At 47.3% G+C, this 18,265-nt stretch overlaps 1 pseudogene; it reads right to left on the reverse strand.

Annotated features, from left to right (window-relative positions):
* Positions 1-1,725: 1,725 nt before the first annotated feature.
* LOC133360565 (uncharacterized) overlaps positions 1,726-18,265 on the reverse strand; it is a 49,422-nt pseudogene continuing 32,882 nt past the window's right edge.

Here is an 18,265-nt window from a genome sequence, read left to right on the forward strand (position 1 = left end):
CCTGGCGGCTTGTAGTGTGGCCCCTGAAAAGACACAAACAGTGAGAACGCCCCCATCATCACCGTGCGGCTGCTATCACGAGCCCGGTGAAAGTGGATACTCCCCCACTCTAAAAAATGAGTAAAGAACCTTGCCACTTTCGACACGTCAACCAACTCCTGATGCCATCTAGCGCAGTGCTTCTTAACCTTTACTGCATCCTTGCATACATTTGGTTTTCAATCGTAAAAAAATATGGTAATAAATACATAGGTTTGATGAAACAAAGTAGTTGCACTTACGTGCCCTTTGCTTAATTTGTGTTTCGGAGATTTACCTTCCAAAAAAATCTGGCATGTCTTGCACCCCAGGTTAAAAAACACTGATCTAGCAGCTCACCAACCAATTGATTGCGCAGTTGTACGAAACCGCATTGAACAAAATGTCCTTTTAAATGCCGTTCGAAGGAGAAAGGTCGTTGTTCGTCGTAAAGGCCAAGACCTCCTCCTCTGCCATCCTCACCCCCTTAATCTGCACAGCACTGGGTTTAGCCATTGTCTGTGACTCACACCTGCTTGGATATTGGTTGATACGCTCTCAAGATAAGCCTGCGTGCAGTCACTACCGACTTGATTGTGAGGCCTTGTGTTGGAATTGATTTACCAATTCAATTCTAACTTCTATACTTTATGAAATTCTTACGTGTTTATTCAAGGGGCGCCACGGTGGTATGATGTTATCTTCCTTGCCTCGTATGCAGAAGGTCGTGGGATTGATCCCCACCCTGACGCCAGCTGTATATATAGAGTTTGTGTGTCTCTCTCTCCACATTTAGAAAAGATGCATTTATCGTATTTTGCCGCTGTAAATTTCCACACAATGATAAGCTACTTCGTTGAGCTATCATGTGGCCACGTCGCTTATAAAAAAATAAGCTAATAGCTCAGTGGACTTTGGCTGGTAAGATAAAAAAATTTGTTTAGGTTTATTTGTACATATTTGTAAAGTGATTTGTTTACCTGTCTTATACTTTGCATTCCGATCGTGTGTGTTTATTGTTTGTTGTATCCGTCTGACCCCGCTCCCCTACTGGACATTTGTGAAAAATAGCTTCACTGCCCATCGCATTCCTCATCCAGTATAAATACATATTTTGATTCTAGTGATTTAATGGGAAGAACGAGGCACAGTGGCAAGACCTATCCCATGGCCACATTTGTATGCGTGTTGAACTTATTTTGCACTGTACGTAGCCAACTATGCTAAATTGAAGGTGCGCCGGAAGGGCAACAAACTAAACAAAACAATCACTCCAAATAAAGGAGTTTGTCAATGTAGATTATTCCAAAGTAAATAGCTCTAGTGGCTTTCTAATATCGGAAGGAAGAGCATTCCAGATGACCGCAGAAGTGCATCTTAAAGAGCCGCGCGACATGGTGACCCATCTTTGTTCGATGGATCTCATAATTTACAAAAACGTTAGAATCGAGTTATACCTTAAAATGCGTGAAAATGCATTCCTGACGACTCCAAAAGTAAATGACACGGACAATCACAACTGCAATACCTTTTGTTGCTTTATTTGAAACGACACTACAGTGACTCCTCTACTTACGAACGATTGAGGTTCCAGAGGTATGTTTGTAAGTTGATTTGTCCAACTTTACTCCTGTCGATTCCAAACATGTTGCTCGGCATGTACACTAAATACGGGTTGTTCGTCGTATCTATGAAAGTTCGTAAGTCAAAAGTTCCTAAGCAGAGGAGTCCCTGTATTGTTTGCAACAAACAGGTGGCTTCGAACGCTCGGTCACAGCAGTGGCATTATGAGCTCTGAGAGTTGTTGCAGGCCAGCAGCAGAACGGTCTTCACCACGGTATTTATTTCAGCAGTGGCTGCCGCGTCACCTAGAGTCTCTTGAACTCTGAAATGCAACGAGTAGAACATTTGACCAATATTCATTGGTGTATGGATCAGTGACACGTCTGTAAAGCCGGATTCACAACCGAGTGTTTAGTTGCACAAAATCCAAATCGCTCTCATCAATTGCCTACAGCTGCATTGTCCACGCCTGAGCGAGGAATTGTGTGATTAGTACGTTGTGTCTAGGCGTGGCTAAAGCGCGTCTGGCTTCGCCGCTTTACAATAGAGTTCCACCCCCTTTAAGTTCCACCCTCCCCCCCACGTCAAGATTGTAACACCCAATCACAGTTAGCACAACGTGAAGCATGCGATGAAACACGTGGCTGAAAATTGCTGAGCAGATCGACGCTTTTAGGTCGTAAGGTGAAGACGTTTTACGTTTAATCCCGTTCCCATATATGGGGCACTACATTCTTTTCATTCTAATAAAAAGATCTATTGCTTTTGGCCGTGAAAATAAAAGTTCTCCATGTCTAATCCTGCAGTTTATTTTTTATTACTGTTTAAAGTCGGCAATATTTCTTTCCTCGCGTAATCATATTTTAATCGTCAGTGATTAGGCTTTGCGTCACGTGCTTCCCGCTAGACCAATAAGGTGGCCGCTTTTTTGGGACGAGAGGTAAACATTAGTCCAATATGTCTGCGCCCTTGTTGTCAATATCGAGTAGTGAAGAGGAGAAAATTACGGCCAGACCTCCTTCAAAAGTCTGTAAAAAGTATTTTAAACAATGCTACATACATCTCATGTCCATAAAGAAAGAAGAAACAAAGGATTTTACACGCACACGGTGGGATACATTCATAAACTGCGTCAAACGGTTGCTTTTTTTGCAAGGTGAGAATCGGAGAATAGCAGAAACATACAAACATTGTCTAGAAATCGAGTTTGACAATGTCCCGCAAAAAAACTTAGGTCCAGGACCGGCCTGCCAGTAGCTTGGGCTGGTCCTGTGCTTTCTGCCTTGTGCGTAATTTGTAAGAAAACGGACAAGTACATTACTGTGGGAGGCAAACGCCAGAAGGACCATCTTTCACAGGCAGAAACGTCAGCACGTAGATAAAAACAAAACACACACAAACACACACGTTTGAACTTTTATTCCCTTAAGCTGGGTACCATGGATAACTTTCAATTACAATTACATAATTTATGTAATGTTTATTTTACACTCAGAGACAGATTTGCATTGTTTTGCATACAGCTACAGCCAGAACACTCAATATTGTTTAACTCTTAACACAGTTTTTTATTAGTTTAATTAGTATTTATTTATTTACAGGCAATTTGCTGAAAGCTGCTGAGATGAAGGAAGACACTAGCATTCTTGTGCATATTCGAGACAAAGACTGTGTCTCTGGAGGTGCGATACCACAAGGCCTGTTATAGACAGTACACCAGGTTCTTGACAAAGTCTAGTGCATCAGTTACTGTGACCTCAGAAGAACAGTGAGTTAGCAATATTTTATATTAATAAATATTAATTAATAATTCCCTCACATTTTCACATTTCAAAAGTAGGAGGTTGGCCCGTGATTTCCCCCAGCTGGTGTTTCACTACCCCAAGAAGCGCAACATAAGTGAGATGGTTTTCGTTGAGACATTGTCTGCAGATAAGCTGATAGACAGGCTACCTCATCCATCAGGTACAGAAACAACAGAGTCAACTGAGGTAACTAGCGAAAGTGACTGTGAAAACAGGGCTAGTGCAAAAGCTGGTCCACAAAGACCAAGTTCAATGGCCTCCAACAATACTGCAGAGGACACAAGGACACTTTACAGTGCGGCATTAATATTAAAGATGCTTCTGTGTGACTCTCCCGGTATGAAATGCCCGTGGCCACCCACATCAGATGATCTAAATGTGAGCGAGGCAAAATCTGTCGTTCCAATTGAACTGTACAATTTGATTTCCTGGATTATTGGTGCAACTGAGGAACCAACACTGGCCCATTATGTTGATATTCCAGATGATTTGAACCTAAAAGTGATATGTATCTGTCAAGACATTGTGTATCTTGCATCTAAGGGTCGGAGGCAGACCCCTAAATCACTGTGTCTTGGTCTAACGGTTCGCCATTTAACAGGTTCATCACAATTTGTGTCACTTCTAAATAGACTAGGACATTGTGCAGCATGGGACACAGTTGTCAGTCTAGACACTAGCCTTGCCCAACTTCAACTAGTAGAGGGCAGAGACAAAATACCAAAGGGATTCTCAAAGAAGGTTCCTACAGTACTTGTGTGGGACAATATTGACTTTGCAGAGGAGACACTGTCAGGTCGTAGAACTACCCACCGCACAAATGGGATTATGCTGCAAAGTTCTGTAGTTGAACCTGTGTCAACAACAAACAGACAACCACTACAGAAGGGAAAAACCTCATTGAAAGTACCCCCTAGCATCCCTGTCGAACAGTACCATCAGTCTAATAGACAAGGACCACATAACTTGTTTCATCAGGAAAGTGTTCCATTACAGGCGGACACATACAAATTGAACACGGTGTCTGCTGTACAAACTGAACTGGCATATGTTTTTGTAAAGTCCATAGATGCTGAAAGATGCACAATACCAAGCTGGACAGGTTTACATACATTACTTCAAGGTGATGGCACTCTGCAAAAGTCAGCACAGTCATTGAGGCTTCACCGACAGAGATGTCAACAGTAAACACAATTCTGAAGCGAAGTGTCCAAATTCATAATCAGCTAGAACTGGACCATATAGTGTTAGTTTTTGACAAAGCTATATATGCCAAAGCTCAGCAAATCTGCTGGAAAGATGATGACTTTACTCAGCGTAAAGTGATTAGACTAGGTGAATTTCACACATGCATGTCCTACCTGAGCATTCTAGGAAAAAGGTTTGGAGATGCAGGACTGCAAGACATACTCATTGAGTCCAAAGTTGTTGCCCCAGGATCCATCAATGGAGTGATCAGTGGAGCTATTTTCTTTGATGGCATGGCAGTCATTCAAGCCATTCGGTCAATACCAAGTACCTTTGGAGAGCTTGCAGAGACCATACTGCAGTACATAGTCAAACTTGCTCTGAAACAAACTGTACACGGATAGACGTTGTGATTGACCAGTATCCAAAAATGAGTATTAAAAACCTAGAACGGTCACGTAGAGCTGGTGGTGGTACACAACTGGTGAAAATTTATGGACGGGATCATAAGACATCAACACAATGGAAAAAGTTTATATCAGATGGAACAAACAAAGAAGCACTGGCAGAATTCCTTTATGTTGTGTGGCGAGAGGCTGATCTTACCACTGTGGGAAAGGACTTAAGCTTGTACATAGCACATGGAGACCTGTGTCACTGCGTGACTGTAATGGAGGATTTACATACTCTCAGTGCTGTTGAAGATCTGACATGTGATCATGAGGAATGTGACACCAGGGTGTTTTTACATGCACAACATGCTGCACAGGAACATCAAACTGTAGTCATCAAGAGCCCTGATGCTGATGTGGCAGTGATTGCTTTAAGTCTGCAGCCAGATTTACCATGTAGGTTGTATTTTTTCACGGGGGTTGGCAACAAAACAAGGCTCATTGACTTAGCTAAGGTGTCGTCAGCTCTTGGCACAAGTGTGTGTTTGGCACTTATTGGGATCCATACCTTCTCAGGTTGTGACTCTACAAGTGCCTTTTATGGCAAAGGCAAAAGAAAGGCATTTGCTGTTGCTTGTGAGAAAGAGGAATATCTGACTGCTTTTACAAATCTGGGTAGCAGTTTTAACCTAGACCAGTCTACCCTTGAGCTACTTTGCACATGTGTGCCACCTGTATGGGCAGTCATCTGCCGAAAATGTGAACGATGCAAGATACAAAGCATTCTGTATGGCATCGTCAGCTTTTCCAGAACTATCCATGCCCCTTACAAGTGACGCCCTGTACCAACACTGCAAAAGGGCAAACTACCAAGCAGCCATAATGAGACATTCTCTGAAAGGTATAATGTGTGCCCCTTCACCCGTCGGCAATGGATGGCACCTCGAGGATGGTGAGTTAACAGTGACCTGGATGACTAGAAATCCTGCCCCTGAAAGTGTGTTGCAGGCAGTCCACTGCAGTTGCAAGCATAGCAAATGTGAGACTGGAAGATGTTTCTGTATGTCTGCAAGACTGTCTTGTACTGATTTATGTCGGTGCCAAAATTGTGCAAATGTTTCACAGGAAACAGAAGACCTACATGGGATGATGGCTCTGATAGTGATAGGGATGATACCGATGAGTAAATATGCGCTGTCTTATAATTTAAGGTGATTTTGAGCTGTAAAGAATCTGTGGTAGAATTGTAATTTTTTTTGGCAGCATTCCAAAACAAGGGGACAGTGTAGCATTTCGAGTCATTTCAGCCAACTTGGGCCAAAGTGTGCTTATATTTGTATCTTTCTGTGATTACACAGTACCTACTGAAAATTTTGATGTACAAAACATCACAGTTTTGCTAAATTTAAAATGTTTATGTTTAATTTTGCTTAGTGCCAATCCGTGAAGTTGAAGCATATTTTCTACAAATTTGCCATATTTCATGGTCTACATTCACACTTGAGTATATAATGCACCAAAACCTGTCTCAAGTGTTTAGGTACATGTATAAGTGTCAGTTTGAGAGATATTTGGTGTTGCTAAAATGTATATAAATTAAGTTACAAACAAAACCAGCAGCATAAGATTTTCGTTTTTTCCCATTCACAATTATATACATTTATGGATTTTGAAAAAAAACTGCAGGGTATTTTGTGGAGAACTTTTAACATAAAGTCGAAAATGGTTTTGTCTATGAAAAAATTCATTTAAAAAGTAGTTCCCAGGTGTGGGAACGAAAATCATTTTCTAGCCACTTTTTCCTTGTTCACCTTACGGCCTATTTAGGGTTGCATATGCGTCTGCACGTGAACAGCAACCGGTTGGAAAGACGTCCACGTTTAAGCGACTCAGTTGCGTACAACCGGGTGTAGATCATTTTTCACAGATATTCCAAAACAATAGGATAAAGTGCTTGAATTAAATGTGTGTGCATTCACACTTACATGAATACCTACATGAATATGCGTAGGACAATTACAGTTCGCGAGCCACTGAAGCAAACGAACGAACCAGGGAAGCCTCCCCATTATAATCCACACATCCTTCTCATTCGAGTAGAGTCTAGGGCAGGGGTCCTCAAACTTTTTAAACAGGGGGCCAGTTCATTGTCCCTCAGACCGTTGGAGGGCCGTTCTATAGTTTAAAAAAACTATGAACAAATTCCTATGCACACTGCATATATCTTATTTTGAAGTGAAGAAACAAAACGGGAACAAATACAATATTTAAAATGAAGAACAAGTAAAGTTAAATCAACAAACTTGCCAGTATTTCAATGGGAACTATGGGCCTGCTTTTGGCTAATGAGATGGTCAATGTCCGGTTCCATATTTGTCACTGCTAGTCGTAACAAGTGATGCAAGTGTGCATCCGTTAGTCTAGATCTGGTTGGAGATTTCAAATGTTTCATTCTGGAAAAAGTCTGTTCACAGACATAAGTGCTGCCAAAGATGGTTGCCATTTTGAGTGCATGGTTCCTGAGATGAGGATATGTCTCAGAGGGGAGAGATGCATATAAATTATGAAGGCTGCTTGACTTGAATGCGTCTTTCAGAGAGTCACAATTCTGCAGTTCAGCCAGTTCCATTTGGTAAATTGTATCCACATTTTCAATGTCAATAGAAAATGGGTTACGGAAAAGCTGTATGTCCTGTTCATGGAGATGAAGCTCTTTAAATCCAAATTGGAACTCCTTTTGCAATTTTCCAGTGAATCCACACATGTTTTGTTTGGGAATGCAACCAATGGTTTTTCCGCTAACAGATTTTGAGTTGTGGGGAGATGGCAGAAGTTTTCCTCCTTCACTTTTTTGAAGAGAAGGCCTAATTTTACTTCAAATGCTTTGACATGTGATTGCATATCACAGATGAGCTTCCCCTTTCCTTGAAGTTGCACATTTAAACTGTTGAGTAGCTCTGTTACATCTGTCAGAAAGGCAAGGTGCCATTTCCATTCTGCATCATTGAGCTCTGGTACTTCTTTGTTTTTTTAAAGCAGAAAAGCTGTAATCTGTGGAAATAAGTCATAGAAACGTTTCAAAACTCTCCCTCGACTCAGCCAACGGACTTCTGTGTGATACAGAACATCTTCATAGTCAACATTTAGCTCAGACAGAAATTCCTGAAATTGTCTGTGGTTTAGTGCATGAGCTCTAATGAAGTTAACACAAGATACCACAAATTTCATAACAGAGTCCCACTTCAGTGATTTACTACACAGCGCTTGTTGGTGGATGAGGCAGTGTATGGCTATTGGATGAGAATGGTTATGTTTGTCCATCTCTTGGTTAATGCGAGCAATTACTCCTTTCTTAGACCCCACCATGCTAGGAGCACCATCAGTTGTCACACTGGCTAGTTTAGCCCAGTTCAGCTCCAAACCATTCACAGTTTGGCAAACCTTTTCATAGATATCCTCTCTTCTTGGTTCTTTCGGTAAAGTCACGTAGAAGGGTAGTAATAAAATAATAAAAATACAATATAATAAAATAATTCTCACGACGTTTCGGCCACAACGCAAGCAGCCGTCCTCAGGTGAAAACCAGGTCTGTCGGGGAGACAGCGTCTGAATGAAACAGCACACGAGCTTGGAGCATATATAAGCTGGGTTGGAAACGGGGGAAAGAGCGCCTTGACAAAATAATTTGCATATCAAGAGGAATTTAGCATATTTATGGGAAATGCAGGAATGTTATTAGTACTACATATGCAGCACGGGCATATGTAGTACTAATCACATTCCTGTATTTCCCATAAATATGCTAAATTCCTCTTGATATGCTAATTATTTTGTCAAGGCGTTCTTTCCCCCGCTTCCAACCCAGCTTATATATACTCCAAGCTCGTGTGCTGTTTCATTCAGACGCTGTCTCCCCAACAGACCTGGTTTTCACCTGAGGACGGCTGCTTGCGTTGTGGCCGAAACGTCGTGAGAATTATTTTATTATGTTTTACTTTGATTATTTTATTACTTCCCTTCTATGTGACTTTACCGAAAGAACCAAGAAGATGAATCCCTGCAGTCACGAAAGCTTTAAATCGAAAGATATCCTCTCCTGTAGTTGTTCCTTTGATGCTTTGCAGTGCAGCAAGCTCTTCTGTGACTTCGAAATAGTCATTCGTCCCACGAATAAAAATTAGAAGTTGTGCAGAATCACGAACATCATTGCTTTCGTTGAGTGCCAAGGAAAAATAGGAAAGTTTTTTTGTGGAGTTTTGCAAATGCTGATGCAAATTGTCTCCCATTTCTTCAATCCTCCGTGTAATTGCAGGTCCTGAAAGACTCACTGTACTAAATAAATCGGCCTTCTCTGGACACATCTCTTTGGCAACAGAAAGAAGGCATTCTTTAACAAATTCTCCCTCCACGAATGGTCTGCCAGTGCACGCTATTAGCTTGGCAACTTGAAAACTTGCTCGCAGTGATGTAATATTTAGCTGCTTCTGCTTCACAAAAGTATTTTGCTGAGTTGTTAATGTATTTTTCAGTTTTAATATTTTTCTTTTCTCACTTCTCCGACCAAACAATCATATTTATCTTTATGTTGAGTTTCATAGTGTCGACGTAAATTGTATTCTTTGAACACAGACACTATATTCTGACATATCAGACACACAGCTCTTTCCTTGTACTGCATGAAAAAGTAATCATAAGTCCACTGTTCTTTGAATATCCTACACTCCGAGTCAATTTTTCTCTTTCTTGACATCATTGTTTCCTAGGGAGTCAAAATTGCTCTTAGTAAAATACCAATATATACAGCGCTACAAAAACAATATACCAGCAATAACTTTGTCCACACAGAGACATACAGACTGCACTGCCCATCAATGCAGTCTGATTGGGGGGAACTCCGCCCCCTCTCCCTCTTCCACCAATGACCGTCCTTCTCATGTAGAAAAAAAGTAACAGACAGGCAGCTGCGGCAAAAACACCCGGCGGGCCGGATAAATGTTCTCGGCGGGCCGCATGTGGCCCGCGGGCCGTAGTTTGAGGACCCCTGCTCTAGGGCCATCTGCCCATGGCTTGTGACGACGAAAACGATAATGATGTGTGGTCAAAGTGGCCTTGAACCTTATGGTATAAACGGTGCTCTATAAAACACGTTCCTTCGGATTGGGCAGGTAGGAACTTGGTTGGACAACGTGACGTTCGGGGGGGGGGGGCGGGCAGTTGGATGAGTGGGCATGTTGACCCTTCCCCCCCACCCTCCCCGACATCGTCAACCAATCGCAGCGTAGCTTGGTGTTCGGTGGGGAGGTGCATGGGTGGGCGGGTTTCCGGATATGCACGACAGACAGACACATAATCCCTGGTGGGCAGTGTGGAACCTGTTGTTCCTACCTGTATAACACTCTAGGTAACTAAGACTCACACAAACATACACTCACTCTCACACTCTGAGACTCACACACACACACTCACTCTCAGACACACACACACTCACTCTCAGACTCACACACACACTCACATCTCACACTCTCAGACTCACACACACACACTCACTCTCAAACTCTCAGACTCACACACACTCACTCTCACACTCTCAGACTCACACACACTCACTCTCACACTCTCAGAATCGCACACACATACACTCACTCTCACACTCTCAGACTCACACACATACACTCACTCTCAGACTCACACCCTCACACTCTCAGACGCACACACACACACACACTCAATGTCACACTCTCAGACTCACACACACATACACTCCCTCTCACACTCTCAGACTCACACACACACTCACTCTCACACTCTCAGACTCACACACACATGCACTCTCTCTCAGACTCACGCACACACACCCACTCTCACACTTTTAGACTCACACACACTCACTCTCACACTCTCAGACTCGCACACACACACACTCACACACACACTTTCAGACTCACACACACACACTCTCACACTCTCAGACTCACACTCACACACTCTCATACTCTCAGACTCACACACACACACTCACGCTCATACTCTGAGACTCACACACACACTCACTCTTACACTCTCAGACACACACACACACTCACGCTCACACTCTCAGACTCACACACACACTCACTCTCAGACTCACACAAACACTCACATCTCACACTCTCAGACTCATACACACACTCACATCTCATACTCTTTGACTCAAACACACACACTCTCACACTCTCAGACTCACACACACACTCACTCTCACACTCTCAGACTCACACACACACTCTCAGACTCACACACACATACACTCACTCTCTCACTCTCAGACTCACACACACACTCTCACACTCTCAGACTCACACACACACACTCTCACACTCTCAGACTCACACACACATGCACTCTCTCTCAGACTCACGCACACACACCCACTCTCACACTTTTAGACTCACACACACTCACTCTCACACTCTCAGACTCGCACACACACACACACTCAGACTCACACTTTCAGACTCACACACACACACTCTCACACTCTCAGACTCACACTCACACACTCTCATACTCTCAGACTCACACACACACACTCACGCTCATACTCACACAAACACTCACATCTCACACTCTCAGACTCACACACACACTCACATCTCATACTCTTTGACTCAAACACACACACTCTCACACTCTCAGACTCACACACACACTCACTCTCACACTCTCAGACTCACACACACACTCTCAGACTCACACACACATACACTCACTCTCTCACTCTCAGACTCACACACACACTCTCACACTCTCAGACTCACACACACACACTCTCACACTCTCAGACTCACACACACACACTCACGCTCACACTCTGAGACTCACACACACACACTCACTCTTACACTCTCAGACACACACACACTCACGCTCCCACTCTCAGACTCACACACACATTCACTCTCAGACTCACACACACACTCACATCTCAGACTCTCAGACTCACACTCACACTCTCAGACTCACACACACACTCACTCTCACACTCTCAGACTCGCACACACACACACTCACTCTCACACACACACACTCTCACACTTTCAGACTCACACACACACTCTCAGACTCACAAACACATACACTCACTCTCACACTCTCAGACTCACACATACACTCTCACACTCTCAGACTCACACACTCTCACACTCTCAGACTCACACACACACACTCACCCATACACTCTGAGACTCATACACACACACTCACTCTCACACTCTCAGACCCACACACACACACACACTCTCACACACTCCATCTCACAGACTCACACACACTCTCAGACTCACACACACACACCCTCACACTGTCAGACTCACACACACACTCAGCGTGGCGTTCAGGGGGGGGCAGTTGGATGAGTGGGCGTGTTTACCTCCCCCCCACCCTCCCCGACATCTTCAACCTCCTTAACTATCGGCCCCTCCCCCTTGCTTAGGCACCTCCCCTTACCCCCCTCCCTCAGGCCCCTCCGCTGACCCCCCCTCCCTTAGGCCCCTCCCCTGACCACCCCCCCCATATCCTTAAGCCCCTCCCCTGACCCCCCTTCCCTTAGGCCCCTCCCCTCTCCGTACCCGGCAGGTCTCCACCAATCAAAGAGCTGTTTGTATTATATATTTATTTATTCACGACAGACAGACAGACAGACACAAATCCCTGGTGGGCAGTATGGAACATTGTTCCTACCTGTATAAAGATGAGTATTACAGTCGATCATCAATTATCGGGCAGCTTTGGGGAGAAGGGGGCGCCGGATTAAAAAAAAGCCAGATAATCACTAAATCATTCTTTAAAATGGTGTATTTTTGCACGTACTTGAATAACATGTCTTAGGTAATTTGGATATGTTTTTCAGTGTTTTAAATGTCCTTACTATGTGAAATTGGCTAAATAAACATACAAACTGACAAAAATAACAATACAATTGTAAAAAAATTACTCTATTTACTGTAACGTATTTGCCACTCCAATCTCGAAGACTGAATGGGGTGATGTACACAGCACTAAACTCTAGTTTCAACACAACCACGATTGCCAGCCTGGATTGCAGCCTTTGGAGCGGTTTTGTCTGTTTTGTCAGATCGGCCTGGGATCGCTGGATAATGTTGGAAGAAGCCGGATAATTGCGTGCCAATATAATCGATGATAAACTATTATTACTGTAGCTTACTTTTTCTCGGTGTCCTCCATCAAGGCCTGTGCAGCAAGAGGATCTTCAGCCTTCAGTGCCTGGTATTCGGCGAAGCTGCCGATAAGCCCCATTAATTCCGGCAGCTTGAGTGCATTGAACATGACGCTCTCCAGCCTGTGGATGATTTAGAGAAACCTGGAATCTCGATATTTATAACTTTCCTTAACGAAAACTTTTACTTGCCTGTCGGCACCAGTAGGACCGGCTTTCTCTTGCATTGCTAAAAACCTAAATTGTAAAGTTAACTAACAAAACCTACGGTATAACACTCAACTTGTGTCATCGAACACAATTTGAGTGCTTTGCTAAACTTGAATTTAATGAATTGATATCAAGAAAACTCAACAAACTAATGTAGTGGTGATACGCGCTGGGGTAAGGATCGTGTGCCAGCGCGTAGTGATTGGCTGTGTGTGTTGGTGATGCGCGCTGACGGTGAAGGATCAGGGGTCAGCGCGGGGTCAGGGGTTATGAGGCGGTGATTGGCTGGGTATCGGTGACGCTTGCTGACAGCGAGGGGATCCTGAGGCAGCGCGTGGGGATTGGTCAACTAAGGGGGGTGCTCACGTCGAGGTTTGCATACGCTCCGTCTCCCGGGAGCGGAGGCTATATAAGGCGGTGCGCACAGGCGCACGGAGAGTTGGTGACCAGCGAAGACTGAAGCCGGAGGAGGAAGAGATAGGGCCCTGAGGCACCTAGTCCCGCTGTCCTTGCAAGGACCGGGGCCCTGTGTGGCTCAGAGGCGGGACCCTGGGACCCGGGGCCGAACGTCCGCGTGAGGGCCGGCCCGCGGGACCCAGAGGTTGTGACCCACGCCCAAGCTGGGGTGGGCCTGTAGGCTCCACGGACACTACGGGGCTGGAGTGGCTGTGAGCGTGCAGCGCGAGTGTGTAGTGTGAGCCGTAGTAACCGCATGTGTCAAGTGGAGTGTGTAGTGAGAGAAGTAGTGACCACACGTGTCAAGTGGAGTGTGTAGTGTGAGAAGTAGTGACCACACGTGTCAAGTGGAGTGTGTAGTGCGAGAAGTAGTGACTACACGTGTTATCGTGAGAAGACAAGGTTTAATAAAAAGTGTGCTACCGTCAAGTGGTTTCCTGCCGTCATTCCGAATACTTCAACTGGCGTCAGAAGTGAAACAGTCTTCCAGGCATGGATACAAGGAAGACTCGTCGGATTCACGGGATTGACCGCGAGGATAACCTCGACGACTCGGGCCAGCTGGCATCAGGGGGAGAGGACGAGGAAATGCCGACGCCGCAGGACCCGCCGGGGGTGCCGGACGAGCGACTGGGGGCTGATGCCGGACTCCGCGAGGCGCACTCCTGTCTGGCGGAGCTGCTGCTCGCCGCGGCGTCCATCCTGGCGGAGACCAACACGTCGGGAGGAGCGAGGGCGTCGGCGGACATTCAACAGGGTCGCCCCGCAGATTCCCGCCAAAATGACTTGGCAGTTCCCGCCATTTCAACAGTGCGGACATCTTTTGGCGGGAACGGCGAGCAACACGTGGCGGCGGTTCTCCAAGCGCGCCCGCTTACGTCATCAGCGCGCGCTATGGACCGCCATCAGCCACCCGCCATTGGGGCCGCCATCTTGCAGACCGACGGGGCGGCGGAGAGGAACCACGTGGCAGAGGACGACTTCATCTTCCAGCAGCGCCTTCTCACGTTGTCAGCCTTCAAGGCGGAAGGCGGGGACTGGGGCGCATTCCAACGCAGGTTTCTGGCGCATCAGGAAATGTCGGCCTGTTCCGACGCTACGGCGCTGCGGGCACTGCCTGCCATGTTGGACGACGACGCGCTCGCGGCCTTCAGGTCCGCACAGAGGTCGGACCGCTCCACGCTTAAGGCTGCGCTGGGCCTCATGGCCAAGGTCTATGGACCTCCTTCGGCTTGTCGCCATCACTTTTACGACCGACGGAAGGCGGACACGGAGACCGCGCTCGCCTACCGCACGGCGTTGTTGGCTCTCACCGACGCCGCGTTCCCTCGTATGGACGAGGAGGGCCAGGATGCGATGGTCTTGGAGCAACTGCTCAAGTTGGCGCATGACCTGGGGGTCCCCATCAACACGGCCGACGAGGTCGATATTTCTTCCTTGCGGGTCGCAACAAGTATACAGGCGCACGAGGTCCTCAAGCGTAAACAGGGGGTCGTCTGCACTGCTGCCGTGGCCTCAGCTCCGGGCCCGGTGGTCACCGAGCCCCAAGTCGTCTGCCCACGAGAGGAGGCGTTCACCACTGGACGACCGGGGGACTGGAGGTCGGGGGGTCGTTCGCCTCTGCGATCGGCCCGCAAGCTGGAGCAACCGAGACCTCTGACGTCCCTCATCACGTGTTACAACTGTGGCCTCCGGGGCCACGTGGCGTCCGGTTGCCGCGCTCCACGTCAGCGCGCCATGGGACCTCGGCTGGACGACGACCAAGGCCCCAAGTCATCCCTACTACCCCCGGCAAGTCGCGGCACTTCACATGCTCGGCCTACATGCACGTCACACATGGGCCGCCGCTTTGCGGCGGAGGAAGGCCGATTAGGGATCCGGGATTCGGTTCGGCGAGGGGGGTTCGTGCGGGACCGAGGGGACATTAAATGGTCTGAGTTGGGTCACAGAATAGTGGCTGCGTCGGCGGGTTCATCGGTCGTTACGGGATTCATTGACGGGGTCGAGGTCAGGGTGTTGGTGGACACGGGGGTGTCGGCGACTATTATATCAGACCTCATTTACAACATTCTCCCCGTCCAATGTCGACCTCTGCTTCCGGTGGACGTGCCATTTTACGCGGCAAATGGGGGCTCGTTGGGCATTGTCGGGCAGATTCGGGCGTCCATTTGCATTGGAGATATTAAATTGTCGGGACCCGTTTTCGTTTCCTCTTCCTTAGCTGTTCCTTGTCTGTTGGGCACAGATTTTTTGGCTAAAATGCCCATTAAAATTCTCATCGATCAGCGTTGCATTGAGCTACCATCGGGTCGCCGTATTTCTTTTTTGTCGAATCCTACGGAAATTCGGACGGCGTGCGCTACGATACAAGCACTGGCGACACAGACCGTGCACGTGCCCCCGGGCTCACAGATGTTGATTCCCCTCCGGTTGAGGAAACCATTGGATGGGGAGACCTCGGAACAGGGCATGCTTTTGGGTCCATCAAATAGGGCTGTCGGAGGTCTCTATTTGTCGGTGGCTCACACGTTGGTTCGGGCTGACAAGGACCCGTTCGTGATGGTTTTAAACGCTGGTTCGCGGCCGGCCGTTATTCAGCAGGGCACTGTGCTTGCTCATGCGGCGCGGGTCCCTGCGGAAGAGCGCCTTGTTGCGCATGTTGATCCAGTCCCGGCGCAGAAAATTCCATCGAGGGAGGACCTTGAATGGGTCGATTCGCTGTGCGCGGACTCGAAGGATTTGTCAAGGGTACAGTTGGGTGCGCTGCGTGCGTTGCTGATAGAATTCTCTGTGTTCAGTAAGCACAAATATGACATTGGGTGCACGGACCTGTTGTGCCACCATATTGAAACAGGCGATGCGGCACCGGTCAGGCTAAATCCCTTCCGGCTGAGTCCTGCTGAGAAGGAACACGTTCAGTCGGCCGTCAACGATATGCTGGCGGCCGACATTATTTCGCCTTCTTCCAGTCCTTGGGGAGCACCTATCGTGCTGGTTAAAAAGCAAGACGGGTCCTTGCGATTTTGTGTAGATTTCCGTCGCCTGAATAAAATCTCCGTGGCTGACGCGTATCCGCTCCCCAGAATGGACGAGTCCCTCGATGCATTGTCTGGTGCGCGATATTTTTCTACTCTTGATTTATTATCGAGATTCTGGCAGCTGCCACTCGACGACGAGTCTAGACCTAAGACAGCATTTCGGACTCCAGGGGGCCTGTTCCAGTTTAACCGGTTACCTATGGGACTTCACTCCGCTCCCGCGACGTTTCAGCGCCTTATGGAGTTGGTTTTGTCGGGTTTGCAATGGGATACTTGCTTGATTTACCTAGACGATGTCATTGTTTTCAGTAAAACGTTTGAGGAACACCTCCAGCGATTGAGAGGGGTGTTCTTGCGGATGCGATCGGCTAAATTAAAGTTTAAACCGGCCAAATGCCACCTTCTTTGTAAGTCCGTGAGATACTTGGGCCACATTGTCGATTCTTCGGGGATCTCTACCGATCCCGCGAAGACGAACTGTGTCAGTTCATGGCCAACGCCCACGTCGGTTTCGGACGTGCGCAGTTTCATCGGTTTTGCTTCTTACTACCGCCGATTAGTTGAGCATTTCGCCACCATTGCAAAACCCTTGCACGCTCTAACGGCAAAAGGAGTCAAGTTCCGGTGGGGACCGGAGGAGGAGGCCGCGTTCTGCTCCCTCTGGGACGCCTTGGTGGGTGCCCCGCCCTTGCGTTATCCTGACTTTACAAGTCCCTTCTTGCTAGACACGGATGCTAGCAACACGGGCATTGGGGGGGGTGCTCTCACAAGTCGTTGGGGGAGTCGAACGGGTGGTCGCCTATGGTAGCAGGGTTTTGTCGCCGGCGGAACAGCGCTACTGCGTCACCCGTCCCGAGTTGCTGGCTATTGTTTTTTTTTGTACAGAAATTTAGACCGTATCTCTATGGCCGTCATTTTACGGTCCGGACGGACCACGCGGCGCTTCAGTATTCGTTGAGGGTTCGCCCAACCCTCGGGCCAGTTGTCACGGTGGTTGGAAGTCCTCCAGGACTATCAGTTTACGACCACCTACCGTAAGGGGTTGTGCCACACTAACGCGGATGCCCTGTCGCGATTGTCGCCTTGTCACAAATGTGCGTGCTTAATGGGGTCGGCGCGCTGTAAACCGCAAGCTGCGGTAAGTGTGGGGGCGTTGGCCGCGACCGCGGACGCACCGCTTGGTGATGTTCCCGCCACCCCTGAGGGAGGGGACTCGCTGCCCTCACTGTCTCTGATTGAGTGGGGCCGTCTCCAAATGGCTGACAGCTCCCTGCTAGCGTTGCGTCGCAGGGCGGGGGGTCTCAAGGAGGGCCGGGAGCGAACTGGCTCCTGGCTGCTCAAGCAGGGCCTGTTAATGAGATGGGACAATTTGTCCCGGCG

The sequence above is a fragment of the Lethenteron reissneri genome, chromosome 69 (assembly GCF_015708825.2).
Source record: "Lethenteron reissneri isolate LAM-NWPU_2019-01 chromosome 69, ASM1570882v1, whole genome shotgun sequence".
In the NCBI taxonomy this organism is placed as follows: Eukaryota; Metazoa; Chordata; class Hyperoartia; order Petromyzontiformes; family Petromyzontidae; genus Lethenteron; species Lethenteron reissneri.